We start from the raw sequence: 16,559 nt of genomic DNA, 5'->3' as shown, positions 1-16,559 counted from the left end.
TAATTGTTAAAAGTAGGAATTACATATACAGAAGTGCATTCTGTGCAGTGCCGTTATTTATTTATTTATTTATTTATTTATTTATTTATTTATTTATTTATTTATTTATTTGGTTTGCTGAAGAAACAAAAAAAAAACAGCGCGGCGCAAATAGTACAGCACACGACACACGCTCACAACACACAAAAGGGCCTACTTCACAAGAAAGGCGCTTGAGAATGACGGCTTGTTGGTGCTCTTGTGCTGTGTTAGTTTATCTTGCATCATGCACCAACTTTCCCAACAATCCGTTATTGTGAAGAAGCAAGGTATATACTGCAAACAGAAGATTATTAACGATGCTGTTGACGTTTTGTCACATTTTGTCACACCTGGGGCAATGTTCACGCAGCTTTCCCATCTCTTGCGATTCTTATATTTGTGCACTGAAACAAAGGTGCACAGGGGAATTTGCAGTGCCAGTACCCCCCCCCCCCCCCAAATGGGAGAATAATACTTCGATTAATCTGTCGCTTAAAGAAAATTACTTATAAAGCAGCAGAACAAACAACCATGCCGCCGGTGGGATGCGAACCCATGACCTCCGAATATCGCGTCCGGTGGTCTACCAACTGAGCTACGGCGACGACTGTCCAATCTGCTGCAAGAAGCAATATATATATATATATATATATATATATATATATATATATATATATATATATATATTGCTTCTTGAATTACGATCTAGCCAGCAGATGTAAGAATTATATCGTATGTCTTTCTTATGCAAGCATGCGATATATATTCCATCTACAGGTGAACGAGGAGCTTCACTCAACCTTCTGGCATGAAAACCCTACAAGTCTTGAGACGAGTGAAGATGCCTGCAGAAATGTAAATACGTGGTCGCGATTGCTGCTCGACTCTTGCAGCTAAGCGTATTCTTTAGAGAAGCGGACCAAGGCTGGTCGGAAAAATACGCCTCATTTGCATATAAACCCATTTTGTGGCGATTGCGTTCGCAGTAATATAAGCTGAGCATAATTTAAATAACTGCGGTGGTTCAGCAAGCGTATATTGATTAAAAGACTCCTTCTTAACCTTTTGGTTCCGATTCTGAAGCCAATGATAATGTGTGCTGCATGCTCCCTGCAAAAAGTGGGCTGAACTGGCGGGACTACGGGTAACACAATCTTGATTGTCAGATACCGGCCAGCTTCAGCGATACGGCCCCTGCTTGGTCCCAGTGTTTTTCTTTAGGCCGAAGCGAAGAGCGACAAACCAAACGAGTCCCTCCCGAACCGTGCCTTTGTGCAGTGACAGTTGCAGAAATTCAAATCCTTGTCAGCTCGATGCCACTTCTGCTTGCATTTTCTGATAAATCGGTTTTGCGTTCAGCCTAATTTAAACGGAGTACGTTGTAGCTGTAATAATATAGAGAAGTCGGCGTATTTTCCTCATTTTCCCGCCATGTTTGCGTGTGGAGATTTAAGTGAGTGAGGCACAGTTTGCATAAGTTTGCCTCTATAGGCGCCGCGGAAGCTTTGACATTCGGCTGCTGGGTCCAAGGTCGCGAGATCGAATCCCGGCTGAATGGAGCCGAGGTGCAAAAATGTTCGTGCCACTGCCGGATGGGGACGGTATAGAAGCGCGCTGGTGTAGATAACCTCGTTTCTTGTTGGCACGTTATACCTGACGCAGGCGCAGACACACTGAACATCTTAACGGAGTGTATGCAGCGCGCCACGTCCCTGCTTCTAAGAAGATTATCATCAGTGGTGGCTACAATTTTCCCGGCGTGTCGCGGGAAACGCTAGACAGTGGACCGGCTGATAAACTCAGCGGCAATATTTTCCTCGAGCTGGCATTTAACTTTGGGCTGAAGCAAATTGTGTGTCAGCCCACACGGGTTACGCAGACAAGCAGCAGCATCCTTGACCTAACATTCGTAAGTGACATAATTCCAACAGAGAGATTTTCCTGAGAAGTTACCAACGGTATCACTGGTCATAAAGCAATGGTATGCTCCATTAAACCTGACACATGACGACAGCCGGAACAATCAATCGCACTCATACACGATTGGGCAAATGCTGATGATGTCCCTATATTAGATCATTTAGCCTATAAGCGCTCTGAATTTACACTTCTCTACACGGACAGTTCATGCACCGTTAACGACTGATGGAACTTCTTTAAATCAACTGATGAGCATTGCTTGTCGCTTTATATGCCTAAAAAAGAAAAAAAAATCGAAAAACTAATTCATGGATCTCCCTCGAAATTATTCCCATGAAGCGTAAAGTATCACGTTTGAGGAAATTCAAAAATAAGCACTCCCTACCTCATTACAAAGACAAAGTGAATGAGCTATCACGCACGCTAAAATAAGCTGTTAAAACTGCAAAGTATAAATATGTGAACGTTACTTTAATGAATATCATACAAACATTTCCGAACAAGTTTTGGCGTTACCTATATTCAAGTAACTTACAGAAAGAAAAGAGTCTGCTGAGAAAGCAAGAAAGTATTCGGATCACTCTAAATCGGTGTTCACATCTAGCAATGGTTGAAAGCCTGAATGAAATTTCCAGCAGAGTACCAGTGGTCAATTATGCAAGTTATTCTTAACGGAATCTGTCATGCTATCACTATTACTTGACATCGATGTGAAGAAATCTAGTGGCCCCGATAATACCCCCAATCACTTTTTGAAACGATAAGCTGAATGGGTGTCCATATACCTGCTTCTAATTTGTAAGCTGTCACTGGCTACTTCCGATGTACCTGCGGAATGGGAATTTGCTAAATTAATTCCCATTCATAAATATGGAGAAGCTAACAACCCCACAAATTACCGCCCAATTTCCCTCACGTCCACAGCATGAAAAATTCTGGAGCATATCAAACTTAAGCGCATCGTGTTTTACATTGAAGAGAATAGACTACTTAACAAAAATCAGCATGGTTTTAGAAAAGGATTGTCCACAACAACACAGTTGGTAGAAACCATCCATGACTTAACATCTGTGATCGATAAGCGCGGACAGACAGACATGCTTTTTCTTAACCTCTCAAAAGCCTTCGATCGTGTGTTTTATCCCAAATTGATCTTCAAATTTCAACACGTTCTCAGTACTAACCTAATCACAAACTGGATAGCAGCTTATACTTCAGACCGTCAACAATTTGTTCATTGCGACTGCTGCGCTTCAGGAAATATAGAAGTAAGCCCAGGCGTTCCACAGGGCACAGTTATCATAATCACCATCGGCGTTAGTACACCCACTGCAGGCCAAAGGCCTCTCCCATCTCTTTCCAATTAACCCTGTCATTTGCCAGCTGCGCCCGCAGTATGCCAGCAAACTTCTTAATCTCGTCCGCCCACCAAACTTTCTGCCGGCCCCGGCTACGCTAGCCTTCTGTGCCTTCGCTTGGCATAGTACTAGCACCCATATTGTTTCTAATGTGCATAAATGATATAGTTATTAATGATACCGAGGTCAAAGTCCGCATGTTTGCCGATGAATGTATAATTTATAAACAAATTAACAGCCCAGAAGATCCACCTCAGATAAATAATGGGCTTGAAAAATAGAAACTTGGTTTGAAGATTAGCAGTTGACATTAAAATTAGAAAAATCAGTTGCGATTACATCGTAAAAGAAGATACTGCTACTGACTTTCCCTTATAGATATAGAGGCACGACATTAAAGGCTGTTACCAAATATAAACCGCTCGGAATAATTATATCTTCAGACTTAAGCGGGGGCACACACTTACCTCATGCAACAAACAAGTCATTTTCCGCTCTTTGCTTGCTAAGACGTTCCATCGGATTCGCCTCACATGGAACTAAATTGCATGCATACACATACCTGGTACGATCAGTCATTGAATATAACATACTATGCTGGTTTCCTGACAGAAAGCATTTGGCATCTAAACTGGAAGGCGTGCAGCGGAAGGCTATCGGACTTGTTTTTAACAAATATCGCCGCCTCGATTCCCCATCTCAACTTCTATTACAGGCTAGCCTTCCCACCATTAGTATCCGAGCGAAGAATCGCCACCTGAAATTTATTTAGCTTCTTTTATTTGGAATCCTGAACATTGACTATAAACAATATTTATCGCTTTTGGCAACTCTAAATGATAGGAAACAACACTGAAAACATTTAATAGAATATCAAACACACAGTAATACATTTGCCTTTTTTTCACCCAAGCAATTCGCGACAAACTCATTGCATTCGCTTCGCACTTGTCCATTCTTGACTGAAACATATATAATACTCTTTTCGCTTTTTATTGTTCGTTCGATTGGTTTTTTATTTCATATGTTCTTGTATTACTATTGTGAATTTGTCTGCCGCAGCTAATGCTATCCTTGTTTTTTTTTATGTTGTTTCAGGTTGTGAATTTTATGACTTGCTGGTACTGACTTTTTATGTTCCTCCTAAGTGTTTCTACTGTTCCTTATATGTACATTCCGCCTTCTCATTTTTGTTTCTGTAATTGTTCTACTCGCCCAATCCTGCAACAGCCTCGTACAAGAGGCTAGCAGTGCGTATTAAATAAATAAATAAATAAATAAATAAATAAATAAATAAATAAATAATCCAACGCTGCCGAATTGATCCACAGCCCTCACTGCGGCGTCCCTCAGTCCGTGTACAGCTACGAGCCTCACATAGGACATTGTGCTAAATCGACGATTTTATATATTTTATAGACGCCTCAAATTATTCCGATTGCATCATCCATTCAGGTGCTGTCACTTTCCGTGGGAAAGCCGTATTGACATCCTTCTTTAGTGAACTAGCACAGAGACCCCCCTCCCTGATTTCGCCACTGTCTGCCGACTAGGGAACACCAACACCACCGGCCATCGCAGAGCAGTGGCGCATCGCTGCAGCTGCAGGAACCGAATGAGGACAAATTTGAAGTAGAGAATGCCGCATACATGAGAATTTACCAATTAACGCTATCGAGTTCCACCTTTATAGCGGAGTCTAAGTGCCCTTTCCAGTTTTAGGCCCCAAAAACCCATTTTGCTCACCGACCCTTGTCTGAAGCCTGGTTTACCTTTACCCAGCCTCGAACCGAAACTGAAACCGAAGTACTGCACTTCCATCGCATTTGTCTAGCCACACTAAATCGACCATTTTTTTTTTATGATGACGGACCTTCATGAAATACCTCCCCCACCAGTTGTCCGTTTCTTCTAGAGGTGCCCACAAATCCGCCCCCTGATAGGACGCTTCGCTCATGAATAATTTTACGCGACTTTTCTGTACACTAGGAACGGTCTAAAATATCTCCCACGCGGGCATTTGTGGTTCGAAAGAACGCAAGCAACTAAGGATTTTTTTTTCTCTCTTGCGTGTAGCAAAGGCCACAGGCATTGTCAGGCAGTTTTCAAAACGAATTTAGTCTGTGACTTATATTTTGTGAGCATCAGCGTTACCTGAATAAAGTGGTGCAATTATTTTAATAAAAAGTAGCTCCGCGAACTTAATGTAACCAGAGTACAAGCCCTGCAAACTGAATCCATGAAGGAGATTGTCTGCTAGCTTGATTCATGCAAACAATGAACCCACCGTGGCACATATTTCTCCGGGAACAACGCAAAATAACCGCGCGGAGCCCCCACGCACGTTGTTGCAAGGACAAATGATCAACTGGGTTGAATGGAGCGTGCTACTGATGTGCAGCTGGAGGCAGCCTCCCGCATGCGGTGGAGACCGCTTTGTTGCTCGGGCGCGTTGAGATGTATGCGCGGTCTCCACGTACGGTGCTCTACCGAGCGGCTTGGTTCCCGTTGGCCCCCACGGCAGGGATTATTCCATTTCTACGCAGGCTTAGAGGGGAAATAATACAGCAGGAGGGGACGGCCCATTGTACAGACGCCAAGATGCGCCGCGCGAGGAAGCGCGAAACAAAACGGTTCCGTCTGGGCAACTTGCGACGAGATGTTTGAACGCATGGTTGACAAAGCACGCAAAAAGAGGATCGGACGAAGAACGCACGGACAAGAGCTAGCTCCCAGCTGTTCGAGACAGCGTAACAAAACCTAACAGTCACACGAATGAATCATCACACACACCAGGAGTTAGAAAAGACCTGAAGCACTAAAATTAAAATGGGATCGTAACTTCATGTCTAAAAGCACTGCCATCGCGAAATCTCCTCATTCAATGCACGAGAGTGTTAGGTCACAGCTAAACAGACTGAAGAGCTGATGTTATCCAAAGCACGTGAGCATGCATGCTTGTAGCAGGTTGGTAGGATGGGTCAAGGATGTTTCGATGCCCAAACCCGTGGCATTGGGGCGTCGGAGGTTCACAATGATACCAATTGTGCACAGAATGACGCTTTGACTTTAAAAGTTTGCGGGGTTGGCAATTTGCGCTCCTCGTCTGGAATTTGTTCTCAGGGGCGCAAGCGGAAGAGTGATGCTGGGATAATGAACATTAAAAAAAGCAAGTGCAACGTCAAGCACACAGCCTCGGTTGTTTCTTGTGGCGTCGAGATAGGCTGCCGTTGTCGTGTGACGCTTCTTACATACAACGGCCAAACCGGCCGATGTATTAATGAGGCGTTACTGGAGCACGAAATGCTACCAGGTGCGAACTCGCTTAATAACCTTCTGAAGCACTGTCGCAACGATAAAAAGACCGTGTTCACGCCGTTGTTTGCCAGAGCGACGATTATTTTCAGGTATCGCGACCAGCCAGTGCGTGAAGCCTCCCACATACGCATGAGTAGGGCAAATTCCATCAGTCCAACTTCGGTAGGGTTCACTGGCAGGCAACTCAAATTTTTAGCCTCCTCACTGGTTTCAACGGACTTTGTTGTAGTGTCTCGGGTCTTTACTAACACCTGGGGGTCGACGATTCTTTCGTGCAACGATTGCTGCTTATGGGTTTTGTTAGGTTGTGATTCTTTATTGAACGTGTTCCTGTCTCGAATAAAGTTTCAGTTGCGAGGTAGCGCTTGTCCTTGTGTTTCGTCCATTTGTCTTCTTACGCGCTTATTCAGCCATAGATTATAATCGGCTTGCCCTCTTTTCTGCCCTTCTGAGATATTAGAAGCACGATAGAGGCTCGTGGTATCTGAGCGGAAAAAAAAAACTGTACTGAGATAGCCTGCTGGTACAGCACTCTGCGCATCAAAAGAAAGGAAACGAAGTCATATGGTTATTACCTGATACAAGAAACTGGCTGCTGCAAGGTGGCCGCGGCTGGCACTGGCAAAGATGAATGTGGGAGGCCGCTGCCCGGCAGCGAATTTAAAGCGACAGTGAAGACAAATTTAAGTGGACCTGTATCGATTGATTGCCACATTCTAACCACAGATACGGCACCTTCCACTATGATTTTGCAAGATAAAAAGCGACAAAAATTGAAATACTGGTGTCGCCATCCTTGACCAGTTTCTTCTTTCTTTTATTGAGGGGAGGGGGGGGGGGGAGGCGGATCGCAGAGGCTAGGCTAAGCCACTGTTCACCTCAAAATGACGGTCACGGTGCCATTTTTCGGTGTAAACGTCGCGAGTTTGAATCGAGTAGCGGGAAAATTTTCAAGTCCTTTTTTCTCAGCCAAAATTGGCTCCTTTTAACTGCCGGACAAACATCATCATGCACACAGAAACATAAAATCGATTTTCGCCAAGAACTGAGGTTGGGCATAGAATTGTCCTCAGTGTCCCTTTAACGTTGCTGCTTCTGCTGCTAAACCATCCTAATGGCTAAGTTTCTCTCTCGTAGCGCACAACGCCATGGTGGCAGCGTTATCGCTTCACGCGTTCGCGACCACACGCCGCCGCCATTTAGACATAGCCGTTTAAAGGAGTACAAAACAAAATTTCGAACGCAAACAAACGATACGATTAGTTTCAAGGGTGCAAGGTTTACGATTTTATGGGGTTTAACGTCCCAAACCAACTTAGTCTATGAGGGGAGCCGTAGTGGAGGGCTCCGGAAATTTCGACCACCTGGGGTTCTTTAACGTGCACTGACATCGCACAGTACACGGGCCTCTAGAATTTCGCCTCCATCGGAATTGGACCGCCGCGGCCGGGATCGAACCCGCGTCTTTCGGGTCAGCAGCCGAGCGCCATAACCACTAAGCCACCGCGGCGGCTGAGGGCGTAAGGAAGTGCCCTCCAGCAAGTTTCAGTTCCAAGTGTTCAGTGAAACAATTTAATATTACAGTTTGTTGTGCCAAATTTTTTTGGCCAAGTTTGACAACTCTCTTTGGCGCAGCCTAACTGACGACCACGTTCTTCGTGTGTTCACATATGTGGACGATTTTTTAATTGCTCTTAAGCTTGCACCTGGTGACTCGCTTCCAACCGTCGTCTGCAATGTCCTGAGTGTCTTTACTGACTGCGCGAATGCACTGAATTTTACCCATGAAATGCCCTGTGACAATGCCACTCAGTTCCTGGACTTAATGCGAACCTTTAACGAAGGCCACATCTGCTGGAGCTACTCAACCAGAACTGAGAAAACGCTATTGCCATATGTTTCATCGCACTCCGAGCTGATAAAGAAAACCACAGCCAGCCTTTGCCTAAGGAATGCTTTGCAGAAGAGCTGCCCTCATGCAGTGAATGACAGCTTTCACCAGCAAGTCCACCGCCTCAGTGATGCGGGCTATCCGGCTTACGGGCTGACTGCAGTCGGTGAGTCGATGCTGCAAAGAATTAAGAGCCAGAGCACACGTGATCCCGGAATTGTTAGACTGGAGGGGCCGACAGCGGAAGTGGTGCCCTATCTTCACGGTGTACCGCATAACCTGAAGAAAGCGGCACAACAGCACGGCGTGACGGCGGTCTTCTCTGCACCTTGTAGGCTGTCTGGGTTATGTTCACGAATCGCGAAGGCCAATGAGGGGAGGAAGTTCAAGAGCTGCACTGGGAAGCATGCCAACAAGTTCGACTCGTGTCATTTACAAGTTACCCCTGTCATGTGGGAGGGTGTACACGGGCCAAACAGGCAGATGTGTTAATGACCGCGCAAGCGAACATAACAATTCCCTGAGAAATTTGTCTGATCAAAATAATCTCCCACGTCACTGCAGGAGTTGTAAAGATTGTGTTCCGGCTTTTAACAACATGTCAGTCATCAGAAAAGGAAAAAGCAGGGAGGAGAGGGAAATCCTGGAGGCCTATCATATTTGGTTGCAAAGCAGTGAAACATGCGTCAGTGCACCATACTTATATCTCATTAACAAGGAATTTAATTTCCTAAGCAAATGTGTGCGTCTGCAAGTTTTACAGGCAAGGTATGTGCCTTTGTTGTTTGCCAGATATGGAGCGGGTATCCACTCCTTGGTGAATCGCCACATATGTATTTGTTTCTTTTTTGTGTTTTTTTAGTGTGTCTGATACGCATGCGTCTTATGGTGACCTAGGTAGGCCGTTTATCGATTAAACTTCCGTTGTTAGTCCAGCGTTGTCCTGTGTTATTCTTATCCTGGTGTCTCGTGCTTTCGCTGGTGAAGTTATGTCTGAAGAATTAGTGCAGTTTACTTTGAATTCTTTTCGCAGTCACTTTCTACAGGTCTCATTCCGAAAGACTAGCAAATTGGGAAGTTCGTTCCACTCTACAAATCAGGTTACAAAAATTCTCCCCTAAACTACCGACCCATTTCTCTCACTAGCGTCCCTTGCAAGATTGTGGAACATATCATATATTCTCACATAACGGACTTGTTAGACGCCAGCAATTTCCTCCATCTATCCTAGCACGGTTTCTGCAAGGGGTATTCTTACGAAACAGCCAGCCACGTTCCTCAACGACTTACATGCATACCTGGACGCAAATCTTCAAATTGGCGCCATTTTTTCTGGATTACGCTAAAGCATTTTCTTCTAAAGTTTTTTCTTCTGCTTCATAATTAATTGTCTTTAAGAGATAGATTAATCACAGTATTATTGTCCCACTGATCAACACCACAAATTTAAAAAAATAGTAACATTCCCCTATGCACCTTGGTTTCGGTGACAGTTCGCTTCCTTCATGAGTTTGTCAAACGAGCCCCTCATTTCCTTTACCTTTTCTGCTAATAGCTTAACGAGGGTCTCAGTTCTGGGAGTCTTGATGCCATAGGTAGCATAAGAAGTCTCTCGCACAGTTTCCGCCCTCGCCGTTAGATGACGTTCCACGTCACACTCGAGGTATTAAAGGACTCATATTTTCTAGCGCTTAGTGAACACAAGGGACAAGAACACAAATACACAGGACGTAAGCTAGTCTTCAACTGTCGTTTATTCGAAAAAACATTCAATATAAGACATCTCAATGGCTAATATTCACACACGCGCAGCAGCAACGCCACGTTTCAAGAACAACAATTCTTTTTTTGATAGATAAACAGATGGGGTGCTGACACATTTTGAACCTTTGAACCTTGAGCACCCCATCTGTCTATGGATCAAAAAAAAAGAATATATATATATATATATATATAAGGTTTATTTTTCCAACAGTTTCGGGAATGGCATTCTCAGGGCTTGTTCGCAATGAATAAGTTTCGTCAATATAAAGACGGAACGAGCGTGGAGGTACAATCCCCAGTCTGGGAACAAACTTTAGAATGAGGGCAAGGGACGGTACAGCAGACCGCACTGCAGCTCTCACCGCGGCTGTTTGTCTTATTCATAATATACCATGGTTTACCCGGCGCCTAAAACGAAAGGAAGAAAAAGAAAGCGTTGTTTCGTACCGACAATCGCAACGACACGCCTGCCGCATGGCAAAGATACTCCGAAGTCCAAAAATCATGCTAATTTTCTGTTCGTAACGCGAAATACTCATGTCGTCATCACGATTACTTACCACAACTACTAATCAAAAATGCAAAGCAATTCTGACAAATTCTAAATCCTAAACAACCTCCCTATATTACACTTACAAACGATACACACGAGGCGATTACTGATCATGACTGTGCAGAAATATATAACAATGCATTCACGCCTGTCTTCACCACAGAAATTGATGCGCCTTCACAGTTGTCATTTTTTAGAAACTTTTATGCCAGCTGTCACCTTTTTCGAAGAGGGTGTTTCATGAATAATTCATACTGTGAAGCTTTCATCGTTAGCTGGTAGGAAGTTGATTAATTCAAAACCCCTGAAAAATGAGGAGTCACTCTGTGCAGCCCATTTATATCTCACAGTCCTCGTTACACGTGAATGGAAAACGGGAAAGGTCGTTCCAGTCTACAAATAACAGAAACTCACTGTTGAATTACCGCCCAATTGAAACCACGCCATCTACTCACAAGTCAGGAACTTCTTGGACTCGAATGAATGTTTTCGTTCTTCACAATGGGGGCTTCGTAAGGGCCTCTCTTGCGAAACCCAGCTAGCGGTCTTCCCCCACGACCCGCACACTAATCTTGACCATAACATGCAGACCGACGCCATCTTCACCGCCATCCAGTGCTAAAACTTGCGAAGCTTAACTAACACCCTAATATTCTTAATGGATTCAAGAATTTCTATCTTATCGTTCTCAGTCAGTCTAAACTCAACGGCCACTTGTCTAAATCCTGCCCAGTTACCGTTGAATTACCGCCCAATTGAAACCACGCCATCTACTCACAAGTCAGGAACTTCTTGGACTCGAATGAATGTTTTCGTTCTTCACAATGGGGGCTTCGTAAGGGCCTCTCTTGCGAAACCCAGCTAGCGGTCTTCCCCCACGACCCGCACACTAATCTTGACCATAACATGCAGACCGACGCCATCTTCACCGCCATCCAGTGCTAAAACTTGCGAAGCTTAACTAACACCCTAATATTCTTAATGGATTCAAGAATTTCTATCTTATCGTTCTCAGTCAGTCTAAACTCAACGGCCACTTGTCTAAATCCTGCCCAGTTACCTCAGGCGTTGCGGAAGTGTCTGTCCTCAGTCTCCTCCTATTTCTAATATACATTAACAACCTACCCCTGCACGTTTCCTGCAGAATTCGAATGTTCGCTGATGACTGTGTCATTTATCGCGCCTTTAATAATTGTCATGATCAACAGGATCTTCAGACACATCTTAACAGCGTACTAAATTGGTGCGATGGTCGGCTAATGTCCCTCAGTCCTGCTAAATGCAAACTCATGTCCTCTGCACGCCGTAAAAATCCCTACCCCTTTCGTTATTTTATTCCTAACACACCAGCTGAGCTAGTACAGTCATAAATATCTAGGACTCACCCTGTCTTCCGATTTACCATGGTGCGCTCATATCACTAACATCATTTAAGCATCGAACAAAAGCACCACCTCCCTATTTCTTCATCACATGTAAAATTGCTGGCGTATATGTCACTTGTAAGACAAAAATAGGGATATGCATCTGCGATCTGGAGCCCACATAAAGCGCATCGAATCACTGCATTGGCAGCTGTTCAAAACCGTGCCGCCCGATTCATTCATTCCGCATATTCATACATAGTGTTTCACCTTTGAAGGCAAAATCTGGACTTCCATCCCGCTCTTTACGTAGCCGCATCGCTAGCCTCGCCTTTTATCGCAAGTTTTTTTATTAACGCGAAAGCATTACGAGGCTATGTCGGCACCGGTAGTGTCCGCAGTATGTGTCCACAAAACGTGGAAGCAAAAGTGGCGTGGTGAAGTATACAAAGTCAGTTAATAAACAATATCGAGTCTGTCATCAGTCATTGATCATTATCATTATTCGTTAATCAATGCCCCTGATTATCAATTAAAATTAATAACTCTGATTGATACTACTAATTAGTACTATTACGTAAAATTACAATTACGAGGGTGATTAATGGGGCTAATAAGTGAGACCATGTGACCTAAGAGGGTGTGACGTCATCCCATACGTCTGATGACGTCACGCCTACAACCAATTAGAGTGAAGCAAAAAACGGAGCCCTGAATGTCGGTGTCTGAGAAGCAGGATGATATGTAGGTTTTCAAGTAGTTCTAGAACATTCCATATGACGTCATATGAACAAGAGCTACCAAAGTCGACTAGGAGCCACCAACATCGCGGCAACCACTAATGCTTTCGCATATCTCCAATGCAGTCTCTGCAGTGCTCTCTAAGTTATATTCTCCTCTCGATCGAGCACTGTATATTACAGCCGCAACACGCGTATCTCGCCACACCAGTCATCCACTCCAAGTTGCGCGCCCGCCATCACATACTACTACGTTTTCGGCTTTTCTTTTTTCGAGCAGCTACAGACTGGAACGGCCTACCTATTATGACATCTTACCCATCGCTTCATCACCTGCTTTACAAGATTGTGTAACTGATCATTTTCAGTGCTAAATAATCATCGCCGTTTGTTGTCCTATACTAAACTGTATTCCCACCCCTTATGTAACCCCTCTTTGAATGACTGCCTTTACGGAATAAAACTGAACTGGGGCCCTATTACGTTACTGTCACAAATTCTGTCAAAATTTATTGACAGCGACGTTAAAATAACGAAACGAAGAGACGTCACCGCTTGACGCAACGAGGAATCAGCCAATTACAGCAAGACGGTGCCCCGAGCGCATTTTTTTTCAAGACGAGGGGCCGTCTTCTAAATTTTTGTAAAGACTTAAGAAATACGCAGCAATAAAAGTAACTAATATTTTATTTTGCCAAGTAATTGTGTTTAAAGCTGGAAAATATTAAGCAAAACAAAAAGCGTTCCAAGTTGTGCTATTAAATTTGCTGGTGGTTAACTATTGCTGCCGCGGTGATGCGCTGTCGGCAGTAAAACGTCAAGGCGTCTGAAACGCGGCGTCTGAAATCAAGCTACCGTGCGGTTGAGCTAAGTGCGCACAAAAATTTGAACGAATGCAGTGAAGGCTACGTGCCTACCGGTCGAACTTGCAAGAAGCGCTTGGTACAAAATCGTCGAAGACAACTTGCTGAAGTCTGTGTTTTTCGCCTCTTTTGATCGATGACAAAAATGCCAAAAGGTCAGGTGTTGCAGTATGTGATGTGTGGCTGTCTGTTTCTTTTCCCTTGTGAAACAGAAGACGACCACGAAGTGCGATTTTCTGGGGAAAATTAAGTGCTTTGCCATCATAAGCGTGTTTTATTTGTGTGGCACAGAGGTGACAGCGGGAACTCACTCCTTCTGCGCGCTAACTTTGCAGATGGCCTCCAACACCCGCTGTACGCATTTGCTCACCGTCGGTTGTACGATGCAGAACGTACGCCTCATTACCAACGGCAGCTTGAAAGCCGCCGGTAGCAAATAACCGCATGCACACAGCACCTGCCGACGCACCGATAGCGTGCTCCCACGCAAACCTTCCAGTTCATCCACTCCACCGTCTGCTCCTCCAGTCGAAAAAGGCGTCGAGACAGCTCGTCCGGCAAGTCAAACTTAGTCAAACGTGTCTTCGTGCGCTCTCCTTCACCGTTGCTCGCGCCGGCGCAGCCACCTCACTCTTCGCGTACACCGCCGCCATTTTCTGTCAAAAAAGCAACGGTCAAATTGACCACCTCGAGAATGTCACAAAAAACTGTCACTTAGCGCCTGCATAATTAGGTGTGCAACGTCGCCACTTCTGCCACATCCGTGACGTAATCTGCGGCCACACATGACGCAAAAAAGCAAAATGGCCGCCGGCCACGACCGACCAATAGGAGCGAGGCTTATTGACACCTTTGTGACAAGTTTTTGACAACTTTGCTAATTGACAGTTGCGTAATACGAACCCTGAACTGGGCTGAACTGCTTGGCTCGCGCTGAACAATCCCCCTGGACCAAGTTACGACGTCTTAACGGGGCGGCCGCTGTTCCTCCGCAGATTGTGTCTGGATGTGATTATACATTAGCCATAAAGGATAATGCCTCCACAGAATAAAAATTGCTTTTGTGGCCCTTTAAATTCTTGGACAGGTTGAAAGAGATGCGGAAGCACTATTCCTGCTCGCAAGAATACTAATTTTGAAAATTCATTTCAGGCTTTAGTGATTGGCTGCCGGATTGACCCTTAGCATTACCGGTCAAGCCAGCCAGGCGAAGCTGTTACTCATCACGTTTTGAGATTTCGTGAGGTCTCCTACCGGATAGACTGATAGAAGATGGGAGCGTCCCCTTTAAAACGGAGTGGCGGCAGTTGCCACCATGCTCGACGTTTTTTCTTCATATTTCTCTAACGATGCAGTAAATCGATCTATAAATTGGCCATTTTCTTAAAATATAATTTAATCCTACTCTTCCGACCTTATCACACCTCACTGCTTTTGAGCCACCAATCTTCCAATCGCTTTCTAGAAATTTCCACCCCAGATTTATTCACATGGCCATTGTTTTCTCTAAACCCCAAAAACTCAGCGAGAGTTACTGCATGTGTCTGCATCGACATCTGGATGGATACCACCGCATTCGACTATAAGATGTTCTGTTTTTTTCTACAGATTTGCCACACACTAAACATGTCATCTTCTTGGTTAAATTTCTTCTTGTAACTTTGCGTTATGTGCCACTCTGATCTAGCTCTCCGATCAAAGCGCCACCTGTGGCTGCAACTAGGAAACAGCGCATCTCGCATTGAGACTTGTAGAGCCATCTACAATAGCATTGTAGAAACAACCACCTGCCGCATGTCAATGATGACGTCACGGCGCAATATGGTGAATAGAGGTGGAACTATGTAAGTATGACGTCAGGGGACGAAATGACGGCATAGTTTTGGTTTCTCGAATCCAAGATGGCGGCCATTAAAGTTGGTTGTGCCCTCTCATCTCTTTTCTCTCCCCCCTCACCAATTTTTTTGGATTGCAAAACGTTTATTATCGGCTTGAGTAATAAATTGGTTTGTTGATCTTGTTAGGTGGCCGTCAGTGAAGACTGGCGGCGACCTCTTCGGCTCTCGTCACCACCTGTACTTGGGTTTCCAGGTCGGAGCTGAGCAACAAGGTCTCCCACGGGCCCGGGAGCGCGAGCTTCTTGAGCGATATTGGTGGGGGATCTCTCGGACAGTCCCAGAAGATGTGGTCTACGGTGGCTTTGCCACCGCATTTGCTGCACTCCGGCTTAAATATATCCGGGTATACATAGCTTAGGACAGCTGGATTAGGGAGAGTTTTTGTTTGAAGTTGTCTCCACAGTACCTCCTGTTCTTTGTTTAGGCTTTTATGCGGAGCAGGGAAGGATAGCCTTTCTGGCCTGTAATGCTGAGTAATGTCATGGTAGGTATTAAGGCCGTCTCTCGTCATTTCGACGTCCGAGTTAGCGTCCACAGCTCGGCCGATAGATCCTCGAGCTTTATCGTGGGCTGCCTCGTTCCCCGGGTTTTACGAGTGAGCCGGTACCCAAACCAGTTCCACGTCTGTCCTGTCTTTCGGGTAATTCTTGACAATTCCCAAGGAGATGGAAGATATTCTGCCCTTGGCGAAATTGCCAATGGCTGCTTTTGAGTCGCTCACAGTCACTTCTGCTCGCGGGTTTGTCAACGCCAAGGCGACTGCCGCTTCTTCGGCTATTTCTGAAGAGTTGGTGCGTACGGTCGCGCTTGCTATGAGTTGGCCTACCTCGGTCACCGCGGCTATCGTGAATGCTTTCTCGGGTGTTGGG

At 44.9% G+C, this 16,559-nt stretch overlaps 1 protein-coding gene across 1 annotated transcript in view; it reads left to right on the top strand.

The window, feature by feature from the left end:
- LOC144127615 (uncharacterized) overlaps positions 1 to 16,559 on the top strand; it is a 131,426-nt gene that overhangs the window by 26,568 nt on the left and 88,299 nt on the right. The window lies entirely within an intron of this gene.

This window comes from Amblyomma americanum, chromosome 4, assembly GCF_052857255.1.
Source record: "Amblyomma americanum isolate KBUSLIRL-KWMA chromosome 4, ASM5285725v1, whole genome shotgun sequence".
NCBI classification, from domain to species: Eukaryota; Metazoa; Arthropoda; class Arachnida; order Ixodida; family Ixodidae; genus Amblyomma; species Amblyomma americanum.
Note: the sequence above shows the minus strand (reverse complement) of the source record. Positions and strands in the feature narration are given on the sequence as shown.